Here is a 15,800-nt window from a genome sequence, read left to right as displayed (position 1 = left end):
GCTTAAAAGGGTGCAAAATCTTGGTGGTTTCTTACAAAACTAAACATACTCTTACTGTACAATTACCACACAATACCATACAATCATGCTCCTTAGTATTTACCCAAAGGAGTTAAAAACTTATGTCCACACAAAAACCTGCACAAGGATGTTTATAGCAGCTTTATTCTGCTATAATAATATAAACTGGTACAGCCACTATGGAAAACAGTATGGAGATCAAAAAACTAAAAATAGAACCACCATATGACCCAGAAATTCTACTCCTAGGTATATATCCAAAGAAACAAAAACACTAATTCAAAAAGATACATGCACCCCAATGTCATAGCAGCATTATTTACAATGACCAAGACATGGAAACAACCTAAGTGTCCATTGACAGATGAATGGATAAAGATGTGGTAGGCAGGTAGATAGATAGACAGACAGACAGACAAGCAGATAGATATATATAGATAGATACACAATGGAATACTACTCAGCCATAAAAAATAATGAAATTTTGCCATTTGCTGCAACATGGATGGCCTTGGAGGGCATTATGCTAAATAAGTCTGACAGAGAAAGACAAATACTGTATGATATCACATATCTGGAATCTAAAAAATACAACAAACTAATGAATAAAACAAAAAAAAATGCAGACTCACAGATATAAAGGACAAACTAGTGGTTACCAGTGGGAAGAGGGAAGGGGGAGGAGCAATTAAGGGTAGGGGGAAAAAGGGTTATTATGGGATTATATGAAATAATGTGTGTGAAACTTTTGAAAACTGTAAAGCACTACAGAATTTAAAGAATGTTTTAGTCAATAAATTTTTTAAAGCATAAAATATGCAAACATCCCTAAAAAAAAAAAAAAAACTTGGAAGCAACCAAGATGTCCTTTAGTAGCTGAATAGATAAATAAATATCTAGACAGTGGAAAACTAAAGCGCTAAAAAGAAATGAGCTATCAAGCCGTGAAAAGGCATGAAGGAAAATTAATGCATATTACTTAGTGAAAGAGGGCAATCTGAAAAGGCTACACACTATATGATTCCAACTATATGACATTCTGGAAAAGGCAAAACTAGGGAGATGGTAAAAAGACCGGTGGTTGCTTGTGATTGGGGAAGGAGGGAGATATGAATAAGCAGAGTACGGAGGATTTTTAGGGCAGTGAAAACACTATTTATGATACACTCATGATGGATAAATGACATTATACATTTATCCAACTTGTAAATTGCACAACACCAAGACTGAACAGGTAATGTAAACTATGGGCTTTGGGTGACTACGATGTGTCAGTGTAGGTCAGTTGTAACAAATGTACTGCTCTGGTAGGGGGTGTTGATAACTGGGGAGGCCCCACATGTGTGAAGACATGGGAAATCTTTATACCTTCCCTTCAAGTTGGCTATGGACCTTAAACTGTTCTAAAAACAAAAGTCTTAATTTTTCAAAAAGGGTTAAAAATCAGCTTCAACAGGATCCATTACTTGCAACTAAATCTGTGACTGATGCACTGTGCATTTATTTACATTTTTACATTTGTACTATGCTTTCAGATCATCTTAGGACATACTTTACTGGATACGTGCTGGAACTCTCCTGTTGTAAGGGACACAGCCTCAACTCAAACTGGCTTACACAAAATAGATTTACTGACCTTTATGACTGAAAAGTCCATGAGTTCAATTTCATTGGTAATCTTTTATTTCCCAAACTGCCTGATGGGTACATGGATGTTCATTACAATCATTTTCATACCTTCTTGAATATTTGAAATACTTCAAAATAAATTAAAACAAACCAAGATAAAACAACATGAAGTGGCTGGATCCAGCAGCTCAAGAAATGTCATCAGCAATGGCACCCCCTCCTCTTGGTTGCACCCCCCGTTCCTCTGCAGGCCCGCTGCAGCTGGAATCGCCTGTAGCCCCAAGCTTGCTATATCTACAGCTGGAAGTTTAGTGGCAGGCGTCTCAACAGTTCCAGAAGCCCCAGAATTGACCACTGGCCTGTGTCAGGTTTCAAGTCAGTTCTTGGAAGAACTGTTTGACTCAGGGGGTGTATGATGCTCTGATGGGTTAGGCCAAGCTTGCATGTCCTCCCCCGGAGCGGAGGTGACAAATGAGGTTAACTACTTCTCTTTGCCGGCTGATGCATGGTTTACAGAAGGACATTATGGAGTTTTGTGAAGAAACACAAGTGACCCTTTCTCTTCTTGAAGATTCTTTAAAGGAAAAAGGACAGGGACAAGAAAACAGTTCTCTCAGGACAGAGAGAACCATTTCTCAAGTTGTCTCCCACATTCTGCTGAGATCTTTTTTTTTTTTTTTTTTTTTTTTTCGGTTTGGGGGCCTCTCACTGTTGTGGCCTCTCCCGTTGCAGAGCACAGGCTCCGGACGCGCAGGCCCAGCGGCCATGGCTCACAGGCCCAGCCGCTCTGGCATGTGGGATCTTCCCGGACCGGAGCACGAACCCATGTTCCCTGCATCGGCAGGCGGACTCTCAACCACTGCGCCACCAGGGAAGCCCTCTGCTGAGATCTTAAAGCAGTTCCAAAGCAGAATTATTGTCAATGAGTCAAGAAGTACCAGCATTGTCCCACTGGTAGAAGAAGGTAGTGGAATTATATTTTTGTCAATAAAACTAGTATTAATACCATTCCCTGTGACAAAAATTGTCTCCTTGACCAAACTCTAGCCAGGTTCCTCTCAAGCCCTTTCTCAAGCAGGCCTCACCTTGGCCTATAAAGACTTGAACAAATAGCAACATAGCTTCTAGTAGCTCAAGACTGAACCCCTAGGATGACCCTCACATCCCCTTAAAGTACCCGCCTGAGAAAACTCATTGCTGCCAAAAGACTTTCTTGTTTGTTCCAGCCAATACTTAAAGATAGAGCCCACCTCTCAGTCTCTGTGGGATGGTAGGAGCCTAATTTTGGTGAGTGCCAGTTAGCAAACCCAGATGGGTTTCATATGAACCTACCCCAACTTCGTCCTGCTTTTTGTAAGCTTTCAGCTTCCTGACTCTGCTGAGCCTCTGCTCACCAACACCCTCATTCTCATTCTCCCTTTAAACACCCAGCCACCTCTGTATAAGTCAAAGTTGAGTTCAGTTCACGCTGAACTCCTTTCCCTACTGCAGTAGTAGGTTACTGATTATAATGTGTTCTTATCACTTTACCTAGTGTCTGGCTTTATCTATCTTTAATACTTGTATCACCACTAGGAAAAACTAGGAGCAAATGCTGTAGAACCCAAAACCTAGAGAAGACTGCCCTCTACTGGCTAAAAATCTGGGTTTGGTAATGAACCTTTTTTTTTCACACCCAATTCCTGTATACCTGCCAAGTCATCACTATCTTTGTTATAAACACGACTTCTATGCAAACTGATCACTAGAAACCATCATATTCAGGGCCAGCAAAATTTGAGCAGGTAGTATGGCTGACTGTCGGCTCAGCTGTGGGTAGACTGCTTGAAAGTACTCATCTAACGTTTCAGAAGACGTCTTTATAAGCCTCCTCAAACTGGCAAAACAAACTCAGAAACACTGAGCTACTACTCCACATAAATGAAATGACTCCTCCTTTACGTTACAGTATTACAGTACCAAGGGAGTTTGCTGAGGACATTGTTTTAAAACTGTTTTAGCTTTATTGGGGTATAAATGACACCTTATGATACCTTTAAAGCATACACTGTGATGATTTGATATACATATAAGGATTCCCCAATTGAATTATCACATTCATCACTCACATATTTACTTTTTTTGTTGGTGAGAACACAAGATTTACTCTTAGAAAATTTCAATTATACAACACAGTATTGTCAACTATAGACACCATACCATACACTAGATCCTCAGACAGTATTCATCTTGTATCTGAAAGTTTAAACCCTTCTACCAACCTCTCCTCATTTCCCCCACCACCCCTCATCCCCTGGCAATCACCGTTTTATTGTTTCTATGAGTTTGATGTTTTTGTTAGATTTCATATATAAGTGATCCCAGGCAACATTTGTCTTTGTCTGTCTATTTCAATTAGCATAATGCCCTCCAGGTTCATCCATGTTGTTGAAAATAACAGGATTTCCTTCTTTATTTTAAGGCATTTGAATAACATTCCATTGCCTACATATGCCACATTTGCTTCCTTCATCATTGATGGACACTTAGCTTGTTTCCGTACTTTGGCTATCATGACTGATGCTGTAGTGGACATGGGACACAGATATCTCTTCAAGACTATGATTCTGTTTCCTTTGGATATATACCCAGACGTGGAATTGCTAGATCATATGGTAGTTCAATTTTTAATTTCTTGAGGAATCTCCGTATTGTTTTCCATAGTGACTGTTCCAGTTTACATTTCCACCAAGAGTATACAAGGATTTCCATTTTTCCACATCCTTGACAGCTTTTGGTATCTCTTGTCTTTATTATAATAAACATCCTAACAGGTGTGCGGTGACATCTCATTGTGGTTTTGATTTGCATTTTCCTGATGATTAGTGATGTTGAGCACCTTTTCATGTACCTGTGGGCTATCTGTATATCTTCTTTGGAAAAATGTCTATTCAAGTTTTTTGCCCATTTTTAATTGCGTTATTATTATTATTAGCTGTGGGTTGTACGAGTTCCCTGTATATCCTGAATATTAATGAATTATCAGATAAATGGTTAGCGAATATTATCTCCCATTCTGTATGTTGCCTTTTCATTTTGTTGATGATTTCCTTTGCCGTGAAGAAGCTTTTTAGTTTGATGTAGGCTGATGACATTGTTTACCTGCACCTTCTTTGATCTTTTATTTTTTAACCCCTTATTTTGGAAAAAAATTTCTTTATTCCTTGTTCATTGTAGGAAATTTGAAAAATATAGAAACCTTAAAGGGGACAGCATTGACAAAACTACACTTTAAAAACTCATAAGAAAATTACAATGCAACAATCCTAAAGTGGTCCTCTCTCCTGAACCTCTCTTAGAACTTTCTTGGCATAACTTCTCAGCAGTCGTTGGACCCCTCTGCTCTCCACCCAGACGGCTACTCTCAGCACAGGAGCTCCCCTTCTCCTTCACTGAGACCGTCGCCTGGAGCTGGAGGCTCTGGCCGCTTCCCTCTTCTCCAGCTGTCTCAACAGCTCTCTGCTCACTCCCTCCAGTTTCAGAGGAAGAGCTCTCTTCCTTCTCCTGAAGGCAAGTCCCTCTCTCTATGCCCCCTGCCCCCCTGCCACTGTATGCCTCCAAACAGTCTTCACTGGCCAACATCCTGAATTGCTCTTTCAGTTACAAAATCCATTTTAACCCCAGTGATCTGGCAAATAGTATTATAAACAGTATTCTATTTTCCTTGTCATCACTGCCCAGCTTTTTTTTTTTGCGGTACGCGGGCCTCTCACTGCTGTGGCCTCTCCCGTTGCGGAGCACAGGCTCTGGACGCGCAGGCTCAGCGGCCATGGCTCACGGGCCCAGCCGCTCCGCAGCATGTGGGATCTTCCCGGACCGGGCACGAACCCGTGTCCCCTGCATCAGCAGGCGGACTCTCAACCACTGCGCCACCAGGGAAGCCCTGCCCAACTTTTTGAATGATCTAAACAGACTATTAACTCTATCCCACCTGCAGAAACTGCATTCACAAAGATTTGTATCCAGTTATTCTCCTTAACCCTTCTGCAATGTTTAGCGCTTCTCATTACCCCTCTTTTTTGCCATCATACTTACCTCCTGGACTGGAGTCTCTTCTGCCATCTCTTCTGGTTCTCCTCCTTGCCCCTGACTTTTTCTGGTCCTTTTCTGTCTCTTCAGGTCCTCTAACTCACAGGACTTCAAATGTTTTGGTCCCTGTACTCCATAATAAAATAACGTTGAAAATTATGTACCACCTCACACATTTTTAAGTTGATATGTAAATTTTTTCATAAGATTAAGGGTCACAAGGAATACAATATGTGACACAGTGAATATTGTATATGTGCCTCTAATACATTTTTGACAAAACTATGGAGCTGCACCTTCAGTTTATGGAAAACTTCCACTATATAATTTAATTGGCAAACACAGTCTTCACTGCCGAACAAATCAATCAAAAAATTGACTTTGTGTTCCAACTCAAATAAATGTGTTAAAACCTGTCTCTGTGTCAACCATCTTGCTTCTAAATTCTAAGTCTTCGGCACAGAAAAGAAAGAAGTAAAAAAGGAAAAAGAAAAGAAATGATGAGGCATGTGGTCTTGCCACAGGTTTGCCACTTGGAGGAAGCTTCTTGCAGAAGCTCTGCAGTCTCAAACTTTCCCTTCGTTCTGGGGAACAAATACTCCAAAGGTATTTATGAAACTGAGGACAGTCATTAATTAGGATCCCTTAAACTATAACTTGCTTAATAAATGATACCCTGTAACCTGTCTTCATTGACTAAGCTCCCTTTAATTGTTCCTGCAAATTGCCTACCCTCCAAACTTCAGGTAGCCTAGACAATATATTGCAAGCCTCCTTTAACTGCCTTTATAGATAATACTTCTAACGTATGGGTCGCTATAGTAATGGTTGATTAAGTTTTTTTTTTAGGAATTTGGAGTATTTGTTTAGTTCAAGTTCAAGCTGGTTAAGGCTGTTTGGGACCACTGACCCTCCAACTGGGCCTGCATGAGTGTCCCACAGATGACCTTTTGATGTCAGAGGGCCAAAAACTCCACCCTCAGATCTCGCTAACACTGCCATTTTCTGATCATGCATCCCATGAAGAAGCATGTAACTCAGATATGCCTGCACGGAACACTGATTACCTCACCTTTTTCCTACTTCCAATCTCCTTTCCCCACACCTAAGACCACTCTGCTTCTCTATCCTATAAATATCCTGAGCCCCTCACCTTTGGGAGGCAAATCTGAGACTTGTTCTCCTATCTCCTCACTTGGCTGCCTTGTGAATAAGCCCCTTACCTGCTGCCAACCTCAATGTCTCAGCATTTGGCTTGCCATGTGTCGAGCAAACGAACCTGGTTCAGTAACATTTACACCTGGAGGAAATGCACAAGAGTAAAATTCTGGATAGATGGATGGATGGATGCACAGATGAGAGGCATGCTCTCCTACTGTAAAATGAGAGAAGGGCAGTTGTGAAAGAGAAATTGGGAAAGGAGAACAAACAGACGGGGTACTTCACAGGCAGATGAGTTTCAGGAAAGAGTTCATGTAACAGCTGGTAATTTGTAAATTGACTTCTTTGAAACTATCTGTGTGCCCCAGCACTCCTTGAAACATTCCAATACATGCATATCCTCATTTGAATTGACTTTTCTACAAAATTAGTTACTAGTTACTTTCTCTGTATTTTTTTCTCTTGGAGAATTGACTCATTCTCACAAAACCAATCATCACCCCTAGGTGGATGACTCAGAAATCTTACTGATCTCTTTTTACATTCAGAAACACCAACCAGATGCTTCTACTTGAAGATCTCACATTTAACTAGAGATTTTCACATCAGCATGACAATAAAATCTATTTAAAATTTAAAAATTTTGTGTGAAGGTGTTTCTTCAACTACCCCGAGCCTGAGATAAAATTCATGTGTATCACCAACAACCTAATTGTCTCTGGCTAGAACTTGCACTGGACAAAGGCAAAATCACAATCTTCCAGCAGGCTCTTCTGTCTGCCCAGATGCTGGCTGATTCAATGAGTCTCATGCAGATTCAGAGTGAGGACTGGTTATGTTACATTTTGTGTGAGAAAGAAAGAGAAATAAAAGTATTTGAATATGAATATATTATGCATATATATAGATAAGTAGATAGGTAGATATAGATAGGCAGACATATCCACTTATATTTTCAGAAGGAAACTCTGTAAGGCAAACCCAACACTAATGAAAATATCTACTGGTTAGGGATGGGTGTTGGGACATAAACAGTATTAAATGAACAGAAATGGAAGCAAGACCTCTTGGAGTATACTTTTATGAAATTTTGACTTTTGAATCATGTAAATATTTTACACATTTAAAAAAAAGTAATCCCTAAAATTGAAAATATTTTAAAAGGAAAGATACTAACTGTATATCAGAATTTAACATAACCAGACAGAGGAAACAATTACGTTAGATCACTCTAGAATATTGTATTCTTGCTGCAAACCTTTGGAAAGATATATTCTAAGGTCAAAAAGAGCTTCAAATTCAGTGGTTTTACTGTTAATAGTAATATTGGTATTGTTATTTGGAAGTCATTTTATGTATACTATAGAGCTAAAGCAAATAAATGATTATGCCACTATAAAATAAAGTTTTCATTTTAAGAGGGGAAGTATAAAATCTAAGGAATTAGATAAAACCCTATAAGTCAAATTTGAATTGACAAATGTCAATTTAAACACCTGATTAAAAAAAATGTATTTCCTACCTCTGCTGTCTGAATGGGCCTGCATTTTTTAAAAAAGTGAATATAATTGATTAATACACTTGAGACATAAAAAATTCATGAAACCACAGTTGTATTAAAAAAAAAAAAGTAAGCATGCAAACATAAACTTCCTTGCCCGCACTGGAATCCTTATTCCGAAAATTGGTAATTAAAGGGAACGCATTAATTTACTCGTCTTACTCTTTCTTATATAACAATATAACCCCAGTTGATAAGGAAACTTTTTTCCAGTTTTTCTGGGATATAATTGACATACAGAACTGTATCAGATTAAGCTGTACAACATAATATTTGACTTACATATATTGTGAAATGATTACCACACTAAGTTAAATTAACATCCATCATCTCATATAGATACAAAAATAAAAGAAAAACAATTTTCCTTGTGATGAGAACGCTTAGAATCTACGCTCTGAACTTTCCTATATATCCTACTGCAGTGTTAACTATAGTCATCATGTTGTATATGACATCCCTACTAATTTATCTTATAACAGGAAGTTCATACCTTTTGACTACCTTCATCCAATTCCCCTTGCCCCCATGCTCCGAGCCTCTGGTGATGAGAAAATATTTTTTATGGAATAGCAACTAATAAATGTAGAAAGAATGGACACTATCAGAAAATCACCATTCTGCAACCATGAATGATATAACTGGTTCTATTAAGAATCATCAAAGTGGGATCGAATCATTAGGTGAATGGCTGATGGAAAAATTTTCCTACATTGCCCCCAGATTCCCTGCAGCTTTATGACGGTGAGATCTGGCTGCCAGCATCTTAACTCGGAGAGCAGAGTGGCTATCAGGAATGGCGGGACGACACCACGTGCCTCCTGATGGGACACATGGGCATTATACGGTGTTCTCTAGGACGCATTCTTACTACAACATGCTCAGTCCCAATCTAAATCAGTCTGCATTTCTAACTTCAAGTTTAAAGGAAATACAGACAAAGGAATATGTTAAATGAAACGTTTAGGAAAAAAATAAAACAAATCCAGAAAACAGACATTTTACAAGACACCTAGCCCGGTCTCTTCAAAAAGCCAAAAGAAGGACTGACTTGCAGCTTTATCGAGTTAGGAGTCATAACAGAATGCAGTCTGTGGTCCTTGATTGGCTCTTAGTTTGAACCAAATCAGCTATAAAATGCATCTGCGCAACAAGTGGGAAAACGTGAATATGAGCTAGGTATTAGATATGAAGGATTATTGTTTATTTTGCAAGGTGCAATAAAAGAGTTACAGCTCTATATGAGAATTTCCTCATGTTAAGAGATACATGCTGCAGTATTTAAGGATAGCATGTTATGATATCCACAACATACTTTTAAATGGCAAGCAAGAGAGTGGGGGGAATATGTGTTAACAGCTGCTGAACTCGGTGCTGGATGTATGGGCATTCACTGTGCCTTTTTTTTTTTTTTTACAGTTCTATATGTTTGATTGTTTTTCACAATTATGTTAAACAAAAATATGCTCTGTGCTGCCAACCTGTCACTGCAGCTCCACAGTGAGATGCCAGCGGCCCAGATCCCTCCTTCTCTGCCAGGGCTTTGCCCCTACCCCAGTGGTTGGAGGTCCTGGGTTGCAGGCACCACACTGAGTCCCCAGAGTCAGCCTTGCTCTTTGCACCCCTGAATTCACAAAAGCTGAGTTAGGTGTGGGTGTGGGAGCCACGGTGGGAGGCGGTGTGGAGAGGTGTTTGGACGAAGTGGGTTTGGGACTTCTCAAGAGGAGAAGGTCGCTTCCTACGCACACGGCCACTCCAGGCACCAGACTGTTTGCCAGGGCTGGCCTCCTGGAGCAGAGCTGAAGAAGCCCATCCCACTTGGACTGCCTAGGCAGCTACTGAGAGAAGCACAACAGCCTCTCCCAGCCCTCAGAACAGCTAAGCTGCAGCTTCCATCACGTTCCGGGTCCAGAACTGGGACATCTTCTCCCTTGGCTGGTGGTAACAACCTCCTAGATGCTTCTCCTCTCTCCACTTACCCAAGCCAAAAACAAACCCAAAAGGCAAACAAAAACAGTGTTTATTTGCTCACTCTTTCTCCTTGTTAGTTCCATTTATTTTTGTTCAACTCCTTTCAGTAAACCAGATGCTGGAGAGAAGATCTTTCCACTAGGCCTTGGGTTAAACTTCTCTTTGTCCATCCCTGTTGCCCTTGCTAGTTCTTTGTCTTGCCCCTTCCTTTCTCCTGAATATTAAATAGTAACTAACATTATTGATCTCTTCCTATATGTCAAGCACTGCTCTAAACACATTCTAAGCATTGGATTATTTAATCACAACCACCTTATACAATATTGTAATCCCCATGTTAACTGTGGCACAGAGAGGTTCAGTAATTTATGCAAGACCAAATCTAGAATGTGTCTAGTCTCCTCAACTGTTTTATAATTATAAATTGATTTATCCAAAGAATAATTGATTTCCTACTCTGTACCATGTACTGTTGTAGACACAGGGAACACAGCACTGAAGATAGTAATGAACTTGCCCTCATGGAGCTTTCACACCTGTGGGGAAGAAAAATAACCACCAAACAATTAAATAATACAAAGCAAGGTACACATCAGAAATCTTGATCAGATGATTGACAGTAACAGAGGGAGTGTAGACCAACAAGCCCTCTTTGAGGAGCTAAATCCTGTCATAAAAATATTTTTACATATTTTAAAATAGGTAATCTACTCTCCTGGTCCAAACACTAAAACCTATAAAAAAGTGATCAGAAAAGTAAATAACCCACCTGCAAAAATAAATGTATAAACAAGTAAATGGAGAAAACCTTTATTGTTATTAGTTTCCTATTAATCCTTCCAGAAATTTTATGCCCTATTCACATTTGAGACTATAAAAGTATATTATTTTCCTTTCCTGTTTCACCCTAAGGAAATCTTAAAATTTGTATGGAGATACAAAAGACCCCAAATAGCCAAAGTAGTCTTGAGGGAAAAAAACAGAGCTGGAGGAATCAGGCTCCTGGACTTCAGACTATACTACAAAGTTACAGTAATCAAGACAGTATGGTACTGGCACAAAAACAGAAATATAGATCAATGGAACAGGATAAAAAGCCCAGAGATAAACCCACGCACCTATGGTCAACTAATCTGTGACAAAGGAGGCAAGGATATACAATGGAGAAAAGACAGTCTCTTCAATAAGTGGTGCTGGGAAAACTGGACAGCTACATGTAAAAGAGTGAAATTAGAACACTCCCTAACACCATACACAAAAATAAACTCAAAATGGATTAGAGACCTAAATATAAGACTGGACACTACAAAACTCTTAGAGGAAAACATAGGAAGAACATTCTCTGACATAAATCACAGCAAGATTTTTTTTGATCAACCTCCTAGAGTAACGGAAATAAAAACAAAAATAAACAAATGGGACCTAATGAAACGTCAAAGCTTTTGCAAAGCTAAGGAAACTACAAACAAGATGAAAAGACAACCCTCAGAATGGGAGAAACTATTTGCAAATGAATCAACAGACAAAGGATTAATCTCCAAAATATATAAACAGTTCATGCAGCTCAATGCTAAATAAACAACCCAATCCAAAAATGGACAGAAGACCTGAATAGACATTTCTCCAAAGAAGACATACAGATGGCCAAGAAGCACATGAAAATCTGCTCAACATCACTAATTATTAGAGAAATGCAAATCAAAACTACAATGAGGTATTACCTCACACTAGTTAGAATGGGCATCATCAGAAAATCTACAAACAACAAATGCTGGAGAGGGTGTGGAGAAAAGGGAACCCTCTTGCACTGTTGGTGGGAATATAAATTGATACAGCCACTACGGAGAACAGTATGGAGGTTCCTTAAAAAACTAAAAATAGAATTACCATATGACCCAGCAATCCCACTACTGGCCATACACCCAGAGAAAACCATAATTTAAAAAGACACATGCACCCCAATGTTCATTGCAGCACTATTTATAATAGCCAGGTCATGGAAACAACTTAAATGCCTATCAACAGACGAATAGATAAAGAAGATGTGGTACACATATAGAATGGAATACTACTCAGCCATAAAACGGAACGAAATTGGGTCATTTATAGAGACATGGATGGATCTAGAGACTGTCATACAGAGTGAAGTAAGTTAGAAAGAGTAAAACAAATATCGTATATTAACGCATATATGTGGAACCTAGAAAAATGGTACAGATGAACCGGTTTGCAGGGCAGAAATAGAGACACAGATGTAGAGAACAACTGTATGGACACCAAGGGGGGAAAGTGGCCGGGGCCGGGGTGGTGGTGTGATCAATTGGGAGATTGGGACTGCCATGTATACACTAATAGGTATAAAATGGATAACTAATAAGAACCTGCTGTATAAAAAATAAATAAAATAAAATTGCAAAAAAAATTTTTGTTTAAGATTTCAATGAGACAAAATGTTTTTTACTTCCAAGAATGAGGAAAAGCTAAAACACCTTTACCTTGTTTTTGTTTGTGTTATATTCACTTAATAATTTGTTTTTATTTATAAAAATTTAGATAATTTGACTTTAGAAAATAAGTGTGGCGTTTAAGATAGATTCAAAAGTGAGATTACTTTTTATGCTGATGCTACACAAGGCAATGGAATGGTGGGTATGACTTAAAGGAATAGCTGCATTTTAAATAACCTTAAAAACTTTATAGCATTGATTGGCATTATCATTTTGTACCAGTAGAGGGAGATCTATGTCCACTGCAATAAATTAGTAGTTTCAGTCTGTGCAACAGTGAATGAAGGGAAAGGGGAGTTGCTCTCAAACACTGTTATTATCATGTCCAGGAAACAGGTGGATGGGTAGTTAGGCAGGTAGACAGGTAGACAGACAGATGAATGAATAAAAGTTTGGTCAACTATTTTGATAAATGTATAATATAAACCTTCATCAAAGATTACTGGCAGGATTTACCACAGAGTTTTATTCACTTACAAAGTGCCAGTATGTCAAAATGAATGTAACATAAAAGGTATTTAACATATTTAATATTTATTTATTTATTTATTAACGTTAAGGCAGCTACTCTATTTTGAAGAAGAAAGTGGCATTATCAAGTGAGGGCCCCCCTAACCCACCAGCTCATCCCCCACGGCACCCTCCCCCCCACCCAGCTTCCTCCCATGTTTTGGGAGAAAAGCTTCTTCTCTCTGCCCAGTCCTGTCATCCACTATCACTCCTCCACACAAGGCAGGCATGGCCTCGTTTGGTACCTGCTTAAAGTCCAAGAATCAGGTTCAGATGGGGCAGCTAAGTGGCTCCGTTTGGGGAGTTGAAACTCACTCGGTCACAGCTGAAGGCACGAGCTGATACAGGGCCACTGACCACTGGTCCTGAATTAGAGAAAATGAACGGATTTGCCCAGATTTCCACAGGTGCTTCCATGTACCAACCGGTTCTACAGCTACTTCCATTAAAACGTATTCTGATCAAACAATCTTGCAGAGGAAAGCTCACCTAGCCTCAAGTCTACAACACAAAAGCAAGGAGAATAGGACAGATTTTCTGCTGCTATCATGTCCCGGACTTCCGGGTGCCCGAGGCGCCAGGGCACTGCTAGGCCATCTGTGCCAGAAACTCAATACTGCCCACGGGCCTCGAAGTGGTCAGCTGGCCGGCTGTACGCCGTCCACACTGGGTCTCCCACAAACAGCTGCGTGGCCTTCACGTAGTTCTTCTCGTCCAGTGTGAAGCGGTGGTATATCCCGCCGGGGAGAGTGATCATGTCTCCTTTCTCCATGAAGATCCGGATCTACCTGTCCTCTTTATCCCTCATGTTGAAGTACCCACTGCCGTCCAGGATGTAGCTAATCTCGTCATCCAGGTATAAATGCTCCTCGTAAAACATCTTCATCTTTTCTTCATAATTTGGTAGTTTGTCTTTGCATATGGTTATTATGTCCATCCAGGAGTAGTTTCTCTCTTTTCGGACCTTTTCTAATTCTGGATCATTCTCATCTTTGTCAGCATCCAGCGTCCAGTAAAGGACGCCGAGCCCGTGCAGCCGCTCCAGGCGGATCGGGCGCGCGGGCTCTGCGCCGTGGGGCTGCCGCGGGTCGCCGGCGACTCGTCCAGGTACCAGGACTGCACCATGGATGGGCCGGGGGCGCGGCTGCCTGACCCCGGACCTGCACGGGCCGCCACGCCTAATATTTAAATTTAAATCTTAAAATTAACCTTTTCTTTTATATTCATTAAGTTGCTTTTCAAAGAGTTAGACCTTAAATTTAAATATCCAGTCAATTAGATATATTGTGACAAATATAAAACGAGGTTTGGTCTCTTTTCACCTTCCTTAGATGCTCAGGATATTTCAGTGGAGACGTACCATGGCCAGCCTAGCCCCTGTAGCCTCCTGGCAATGCATACATATATCGAAATGTTCTTCCCATTGTTTCACTTCCCTCAAATCATGCTGGTTAGAAGTATGTATTTTTTTTTTAACCTGGATGTAAGGTACTCATAATTGGACTAACCATATTCCTTGGCTCATGACATAATTATCATTGGTCTCCCCAGGTACACACGTCTTGTTTGAGTTTATAATCCAATCCAAAAACCGATCATGGACAATAACTTATACGGACCTGCATGTTCTTTCCCTCTCTTACACTCCTTGCCTCATACATGGTAATCATTGCTCTAAATGTTCTGTTTAACATTTCCACATTTTAAAAAATAGAATTTCCAATCAATACATATATATGTATAAACAAAATATGTAAATTTAGCTCTTGAATTTTATAAAAAGAGTAATCTTTAACTTGCCCTTTTAAAACCCAAACATTAAGATTTATTCATACTGATATGGAAATGTGTAATTCATTGATTTTCACATAATATCCCATTATGTGTATGTACCACTATATATTTATCCATTCTCCTATCTTATGGGCATTTGGTTTGTGTGGTTTTTCTTTTTTTTTTTTTGCAATTACTAAAAGTACTTCCATGATTATACTTGTATATGTCTCCTGGTACATATGTGCAAGCATTTCTCTTGCTGGGTTGTAGGATGTAAGAATGATCAATTCACTCTCTTAGCAAAACTGTACACACAATTTTTTTTTTTTTTACATCTTTACTGGAGTATAATTGCTTTACAATGGTGTGTTAGTTTCTGCTTTATAACAAAGCAAATCAGTTATACATATACATTTGTTCCCATATCTCTTCCCTCTTGCGTCTCCCTCCCTCCCACCCTCCCTATCCCACCCCTCCAGGCGGTCACAAAGCACTGAGCTGATCTCCCTGTGCTATGCGGCTGCTTCCCACTAGCTATCTACCTTACGTTTGGTAGTGTATATATGTCCATGCCTCTCTCTCGCTTTGTCACAGCT

General features: G+C 39.7%; 1 pseudogene; it reads right to left on the bottom strand.

Annotated features, from left to right (window-relative positions):
- Positions 1–14,016: 14,016 nt before the first annotated feature.
- On the bottom strand, positions 14,017–14,553 carry LOC114893179 (annotated as a pseudogene).
- Between the last annotated feature and the right edge of the window lie 1,247 nt (positions 14,554–15,800).

The sequence above is a fragment of the Monodon monoceros genome, unplaced genomic scaffold (assembly GCF_005190385.1).
Source record: "Monodon monoceros isolate NGI ecotype Baffin Bay Population unplaced genomic scaffold, NGI_Narwhal_1 Super_Scaffold_12, whole genome shotgun sequence".
Lineage (NCBI taxonomy): Eukaryota > Metazoa > Chordata > Mammalia > Artiodactyla > Monodontidae > Monodon > Monodon monoceros.
The sequence above is the reverse complement of the archived record's forward strand: the minus strand, read 5'-3'. Positions and strand labels throughout refer to the sequence as shown.